Below are 8,549 nucleotides of genomic sequence, written 5' to 3'. Positions count from 1 at the left end.
ATTTTTGTTTCCATTGAAATGTTCCTACCTTGAGCTTCTGAGATGAGCAAGTGTTTCATCTGCTTAGGGTTGTTCTCAGTAAAGGTGAAAGACCCAGTAATTTTTTTGGGCTGAAAGAGGCAGAGAAGTGATTTTTCCTGATCCAGTTTCTGTCTGGTTTAGGTTTTTTAGGTTTTCTGTTTTTCTATCTGTATTAGGTTTTGTTTCTCTTGAATTCCTTGCATATCTTATTGGGTTAATACCAAGGACTTTACGGCTCAGGACTGTATTCTCATAGAGCTTTAAAGGACATTGTTCTTGGCTGGTATTTCCAGACACTGCTAGAATGCAAAAATAAAAAATCCAAAAAGAAAAGTAAAAAAGGATAAGATTATACGTGCTGTTTATATTCATGTTTGTACTTGTAGGGATGTGTTGATGGGGAGGTGTGGTGAAATGATAAAAAGGTTATGAAAGGCAGTTATTCCTTCCAGTGAAATCAGGAACTCCTAAAGACACCAATTTTATTCTGAGAGTGAAGTGAAAAGGACCAGGACGATGCAAAGGTAGCACAAAAAAGAATTGAAAAATTATAATGGAAAAATCTATATTTCAAGCACTGGCAGGAATATATTTATGCATGGAGAGTATTCTGTGATTGATCTGCAATAAAACTGAGTGAGACACAGAAACAACACAGAGATGTTTGTGTCACTCTGCAACCTCCACTGGAGATAAATATGAAATACACTCATATTTCTTGGGAGATCTATTTGAAGCCTTCCTCCTTCCAATGTGCTCTTAACTTCAGTAGTGGATTTGTAACAAATTCCTTGCATCTGATGGAGTAATGTTCATCTTCTTGACCCATGAAGTGGCTTCAGAGTTTTGTCTTCAATATTAAAATGGTTACCTTAAACCAAAAAGCCTACAGTTCCCAAAATAGATGATGAGAGACAAGAGTCCTGATTGCTCTCAGTCAAATCTCTTTATCCCCCATTTTCTGTTACACAAAGAAAACCATCTGTCATGTTGTCATTAAACTTATTTTTCTATTAACCACAAAGTAAAAAAATGCCTGGTAAATTGAAGTTGCCTCAGTCTTTCACTGGGTTTATTTTTTTTTTAAATAATTTGATTTGGTGATGTTAAAGGTACTTTCCAACCTTAATGATTCTGTGAGTGCTGGAGGAGAAGGGGTGGAGAGGATTTATATCTTCTCATTATTAATATACTTTGATTTGAATGCACAAAGAGTTGACTGGAAAGAAGTACTGGAAAATATATTAAGCAAACCCACAAGGTTTCTGAAATGCAGAAACCAGCAGCCAAAACTACCATTGTGCCTCCTGATTTTGAAACACCAAAGTCACAATCCTGGCATCAAATTTTACATCACCTACCTTGAATTTGACATCCTATGTTACTTTAGGGAACCCTTTAAATATTATATTTCTTGATACAAACTTGAACTACATATTATTTAGTTACAGTTGTTCTGATTTGCTGTCAAAAAAATAAAAAAAATAATTTGAAGACATTATTTTCCTACATTGGATTGTCTGTTCAGGCTAAGGTGGATAAGGCCCAGAAATGAGACAGGTCAAAGATAACTTTGCATCTCTTAATTTTCAGGGCCTTACAGAATTCTTTAGTGGGAAGCATAATTTAGGATAATTTTCAGCACGTGGAACGAAGAGGAGATGAAAAATCAGAAAAAAAATCTTTCCCTCCTATCTTTTGTGGATATCTGATATAGCTATAGTTCAGTAATACCAGTACTTTCTTTTTCATTTCAGAGGCTATAAAAAATTAATTTAAAAAAACCAAAACAGAAGTGGCCAGGGGAGTTCAAGTGAGACTTGATATTTACACTCAAGATTGAAAGTCCGAAATGAAGAGCTGTGTAAGGTAGTAAATGGTATCCATGATTCATTGCCCAAAATAACACCTTGCAAAGGAGATGATGTCTGAGATCCCCCAGAGATAAAAGGAAAATCTTTGATATGATTGGCCTCTGCCTCTAGAAAACAGCACGATTTATAAAGTATTTTTTGCATTAAAGCAAGTGATGGAGGAATCAGGTGAAACAGTGGCAAGGCTTTATGGTCTTATTTTCTGTCCTGGCTTTTAAGATTAAGCCTCATTTTGTAGTACTTGTGTCACAGCACCACATAAAAACTTTCAAAAGAAACTGAATATTTGGCAATGCAGAGGGCAAAATTAATTCCCTTCTGAGAATATGCAGAAGTCATTGGGGTGTCTGCAGGCTGACAGACACAGTGAGGAGAGTCTCCAGAATGAAGAATTAGTTTAAAATCTTACATTTATTGCATCATATTCTCTAAGATTCACGGATTTGTTTGGCATTTGGAGAAAAAAAAGGACAAATGAGATAATTGTCCTGCAATTATTGACAGAATGGGATGCTCAGCAGTAGGAAAACTAATCTGGAATTCAAGTCAGGCTAAGGGAAAGTCATTAGCTATGCTGTGTAAAGCAGACATATACAATCAATGTGTGAATGTCACGTTTGTCAGGCCAAAGTGATGGGAAAAGACTTCTACTAAAAGAGAGAAAATTGAACACATCTATAACAGTGCAGGATAGTTCATATCCTGTTGTAATTGCAGTGCACTTCAAGCAGAATGAGAATAGCAAGGGGGGAAAAAAATCTCTCCTGAGCTTTACAGCAGCACTGGAACGTGTGACAAAGGTAAGGGCTTGGAAGGTGATGTTGGGAAGGAACCTGAGGCCAAGCAAAAAGATCAGTAAGATGGTTTGGGGGGAAAAAAAAACAAAGAAAAAAAGGGAAAAAAACCCAAAGCTGAATTGAGCTTTAGGCAGCCAGGGAGAAAGTATCTGTAAAAGAACCCCAGATGGTGCCAGAAAGAACTGATGGTTCTGCTCCTTCTGTCTGTTCAAATGTGTCAAGTGTGCAAGATCAAAGTGCACATGGTGATTTGATGGCAAACAGAGACACGTTAAAAAAATGAAACTACTGGGGGAGTTTGGATATGCATTATTGATAGATGTTTATTGGGTAAAGATATTTAAATATTACATATTCAGTATTGCTGCTTGGTCTGGTGGTGTGATGTGACTGATGTGCCACCAAGGGCAATCCTTCATGGAGGAAAAAGCTGAAAAAAACCCCAAAACTGAAAATGGAAATAATATTACCTCATTACCAAGCCAGGAATCCCAGATTTATTTCAGGCGGTGTCAGGTAAAAAGTCTGAAAGCTTCTGAATATACACAGAAAAAGGAAAGTTTGAAGGTATGAAATAGCTCTTGCTTGAATTCCTGTGGTATTCCAGGTGCTACAGTCATTGTCAAAGATCCTATTTTACAGTAATAATAATGATGATAAATAAAAATTGTGAAATAAAACTCCAAAGCACCAAGTCACTGCATATAAAACAAGGGGAATAACTGGTACAGGTTTGCCAGCTCTGTGCAGGACTTTGTGAGGGGACAGAGCTGGGGACACTTTGCTCCAGTGCCACATTTCAGGCTGCTGTTCCCTCCATCTCCGGTGCTGCTGTGGGTTAACCCAAGTGCTAAAGGAGCTCAGTAGTGCCAGCGAGAATAGAATTCCCTATTCCTGCAGTCAGTTAGGGAAAACCTCTCCCTTCCATCTCACAGGGTACTCCAGAAACACAAGCAGCAGCAGCTTCTGTGTGTTAAAGGGATTGAAACAGTAAATTTTACAGCACAATTCATCAGTGGCGTCAGTCAGGTTTAAGAGAGAGAGAGCAGGTTTTAGCAAAGCTGCACAGATTGCTGTAGCTGAGGTCAACAGCAAGCTCCTGGTGCTTTTAAAAATTGATTTTACTGAAATCTTACTCAATTTTCTTAGTAATAAAGGCCTCCAAGGATTTAAACTGCTGTAAGCAAGAGCAATGTTTGGCCCAGTTCTCTAAGTAGGTGTGGCTTAGCTCCATTACAACTCCAACTCAAATAATAACATCCTTTAAAAATGGAGTGCCCTTCCTAACATTTTAGTGAGCAATTTTTTTGTTTTCTCTTGTAAAAGCTGGGAGGTCATAAGCTTAAACTCCTAAAGTCTCCAAAAAACCTATTTACCTCCTTTGCAAAAAGGCTAACACAAAATCAGACAGCATATGTGGAAGGAATATAAATATATTTGCTTATCTGGCAAACTCAGTGCAGATTGCTTAATTTAAAAAAACCCCAAAAAACAACAACAACAAACTTTCCAAAATTAGCGTGGCTTGGTTATTTAATTCTAGACAAAACATTTGAGACTGTATAAAATGACAGAAAATGCTGTCTTTATTATTCTAGAGCTCACAAGAATCTTTTGAAGTCTTCTTAAGGAAAACTAAAGGGCAGGAGGCCCAGCATGTATATGTCTGAAATTGATACAAAAGGAAGTTCTTTAGAAGTAGTTGATAACTTGGATTTTAATTTAAAAAAAAATTTAAAAAAGAAACAAAAATTAAAAAACCTCACCAAACAAGCAAACAAACAAACAACACTCCCAACCAACCCAACAATCAGGACCCATAATATAAAAGATCTGACATTTTTTCTGCCTTCTTTGGGTCACAGAGCTCAGGCTTTTGCACTTTGCTGAAGGTGTTTGCAAGGTTCTCCATCCTTAAGCAGGGATGGAGGTTCTGTTCCTCCTTCCACTTCCTGTGATTTATATCTCAGGGGTTCTTCTGGAAATGCTGCAGTTTTTGTTCTCTCCTGGGCAACAGTAATACTACACTCAGCTGCCATCTTAAGGCAAAGCATTATTTAAAACAAAGTCCCATTAAAGGGAGCACATCCATAAACCCAGCAGAGTACACTGGGTTTGCACAGCTTGGCTTTCAGCAAAACCTTCCCCTCCACACTTCTGACAAGTCCCTGAGTTTCTTTCACAGATCCACTGCAAAGTATCTCCTTTTTTTCATTTCATGTAAAGGTCTAATTTTATGTCACTTTTGATGAGTGTCATTTTTCTCAAGAAATGCACTTTGATTCCAGTGGGTTTTGGATTTTTAGTTTTGCAGCTTGGCATTGCCAGTAGTGTAAGTTCATTTTAGGAACTGAATGGGGACTATTTTCTGCTAATTGTCTCCAGCTTTTTCAATAGTTTGGGGACTTTTTTGGTTTTATTTTATTATGATTCTTTTTTTTTTCTATGCATTTTCTACAGCTGCCTTTTGAGCTAGAACCTTGCATTCATTTAGGAAAATCCTGAAACTCTTTGTACGAAATTTCCCCCACCACACTGTACAATTTAGTTGTTACTTCTTTCTTTTAATCCTTCTGCTACTTCCCAGTTCCAAAGCTGATGCATCCAAAGGAAATGACTGAGTACTCACTGGCTAATTTCTCTCATTAAAATCTCTAGAGAGATGACTCATTTCAATGCTGGTAAACCTTTTCCAGCAACTTTAGTTTGGTAACACAAATGACAGAGGATTTCTTCATTTCTGGTATAAAAAATGTAACTCACACATTCTTCCAGGTTTTGGTGACAGCTCAAAGAAATGAGGGAATTTCTTTAAGCAAATGTTAAAGCCAACATTTAAGTCATGAACTGTCTCATGAAAAATAACCCTGATGATGTTTTAAAGATTGAAAATTTAGTTCAGATAAACCAAATATGACATTGGGGCGGGAAAAGCTTTTTTTCATGTTCAGGAGGACAAGACATTGTTGTAATACATTCTACTGACATAGACAGCACATCTCCAGCTCAGAATAAGAAATGTTTGCATTTCCAACGCTCTTTGGTGAGTTAGAAAAGTTAAGGAGCTCCATCCTTCACTACAGAGCTGCAGCTGGCTGCAGGTCTGGGGAGGAAAGTCTAAAATATCATAAAATATCTCATTTAATGGATAAGGGCTGCTTATCCCAAGGCTGACAGACTGTCCTGCTATGGGTCAATTGGGCTGGGAGAATACTAATGAGCTATAATTATTTATTGCATGTGTTGTCTAATAATTAGAAAGAATAATATTTAGACAATGTTAGCTTAGCCTTCTGCAGAAACTGCAATTCATTGCCCAAGTGGCTGAGGAGATTAATAAAAAAAAGCTACCTCGTGCTTTCTGGCAAAGTAATTAACTCATTACAATCAAGAAGAAAACACTGGAAGACTTGAGAGCTTCTCAGCACGCACAGGGTGAGCTGGGGTGATGGGTCAGGAGGATGGGGACGTTTCACAGAAGCTGAGCTCATCCAGCAGCACAGGTGTGACTGCTGAGAACGTGTCCTGCACCCAGCTGGCTGCAGCTGGGGGGAAAGGATGCTTTGGGGGGCTCTAATTAGGGGCCACGTTGGCTTTTTTGGTGTATTTTTGCTGTATTGTGGTTGGAGGCTGAGAAATGTTGGTACAAGGTGGGCACGTGAGGAACTTCTGAAGCACCTGTGTTCCCTGACAAGTTCTGAGCCTATCCAGTTAATAGCTAATTATTATATAGCTAATAGCTAATTATATAGCTATTATATAGCTAATTATAGCTAATTATTGCATATGATGCTGTCCTCAGTTCCCAAGCTCTCCCCAAAGTCCTGGAGGAAGCAGCTTTTGAAGCAAACAGGAACTCTTTGTCTCCATGCAGGCACCAGAATTGGGAACAAATCTTTGGAACATGGTTGTCCCTTTTGAAATCTGATTTTCCTCTTGGGTGGTAGCATTTAGTTAGGAATTAATAACCATATGTACAGTTTGCAATCAAATACCCACCTTGCCATAATGAGCAATAATTGAATGTAATATGTGTATTATTAGTATGAAATGATTTCATGCTTTGATGCTGGATGTGAAGTTGGGGGTTCTAAGATAATTCCACTTTATGGTCTTTTCCCCATCTTATTCTATCCCCTGATGGTTCCTTGGATGTGGTCAGAAGTCATGGTACCATTCCATAGGACAGAAGAGAAGAAAACTTTGACTAACAGGGAGAAGGTGAGGTGATTTGAGAAAAAAACAGCAAATGACCTGAAAATACAGAAGTAGCTCAATCATTTGCAGAATCTCAGGTATTCTTTACTGAAAAAAAAAAAAAAATCAACAGTTAAATGCAAAATGTTCCCTGTGGAAATGAAACTGTTAAGGAGTTCTCACATGTTGTGAACACAGACTCTTCAGAGTGTTTGCATTCTGCTGTTTAAAATTGCAGTTGGCCATGAGTGTTTCTCTCTGTTTTTTAGCTGGCAAAAATAGACGACCCATTTTGCTGTCAGTGTGCAAGCCTGGCTCTGCAAAGACAAGGGAATTCTTCCAATCCAGCTCAGCCAGATTACAGAGTTTTACCCGTGTGCTCTCCAAGTGCATTCCCCAGTTTGGATGTTGATCCCTGGTATTAGAAGTACTGTCATATTTATTTTAAAATGTGTCTGCCTATTTTTTGTCCAACCCTGGCCTTGCACTTTCTTCTGGAGAAAAAAAAAGTCAGTGAGTTGAAATACATGAGAATAAATAATTTCATTTCTTGGCTGTCTTTTTTTGTTTTGTTGTGTTTTTGTTTTGGCCTTAAAACAGAAATTTCTGAACATTCTTTGTGACCTGCAAGAAGAAAAACAAACTGATCAAACTTATCATTATACACCTTATGGGAGGTCTGCCAGTGTCTCCATAATACAGTCTGGTTTTACAGGATTCATGGGTTTCTACTGTAAGTACCCCATGCTAAAGCTAAAATTTGGCAAGCTCTTTCATGGTAGCAATACTCTCTCCTGCACATAAATGTTGCTTTTTTCTGAAAACTGGCAGTAACGCTGGTGAAGCTTTTCTTTTATGGCTTCTATAGATTTTTGTTTACAGAAAGGTAAATTCAGTCTAAGTGCTTGGACTGTCACCTTTTTATTGCATATTTAACAAACGATTCAGACTTTATGGGGAAAACTTGCAGCTCAAATGTATTTGCATTTTGCTTTTCTACCCTTTTCCATCTCCATGCTTTTTTTCATTACGGGATTGGTGTGCAGTTGTTTCATAATTACAAGTTCAGCTTTGTTGCTGCTCAAAGCTGAGTTTTTTATGCTGTCTAGTTAATCCATTTGTCTGGATTTTCACATAATTATTATGTAAGTATTGATTGGAAAGGGCTATAGCTTAGCTTTACATGACTTATTTAAAGTAACTTTTCACACTTCATTATCATTTGTTTTTATTGCATCCTGCCTTTTACTCTTCCACATCCTGCATTTCCTCATCTGCTTGCATTTTCAGGGCGACACAGTGCATTAGGAGACCTTTGAGTTATGCTGTAAAACCTTTCCCAAAGAATATTTAAACCAAGGGAATCTACTTGGTGGCTCGTGGGAGGGTTTTTCCTCCTTGGTCACCATCTCCAAGAGTGGCTCATGTCAGATTTAGGATGAACTCAAGCAGCAATGCTTCCATCCATAATACTTTTTACCTGAACACTAAATAGTTAACATTAAAACAGATGCATATACATACATACATATATATATATATATATATATATATATATATATATTACATGCACAGATATATATACATATGTTTATATATATACTGAGGTGGTTATTTGGAAGCCTAACTGATTACTGGGAAAAGCTGTCCCTGTTATGAT

Source organism: Passer domesticus, chromosome 2 (assembly GCF_036417665.1).
Source record: "Passer domesticus isolate bPasDom1 chromosome 2, bPasDom1.hap1, whole genome shotgun sequence".
NCBI classification, from domain to species: domain Eukaryota; kingdom Metazoa; phylum Chordata; class Aves; order Passeriformes; family Passeridae; genus Passer; species Passer domesticus.
This window is presented reverse-complemented; position numbering follows the sequence as displayed.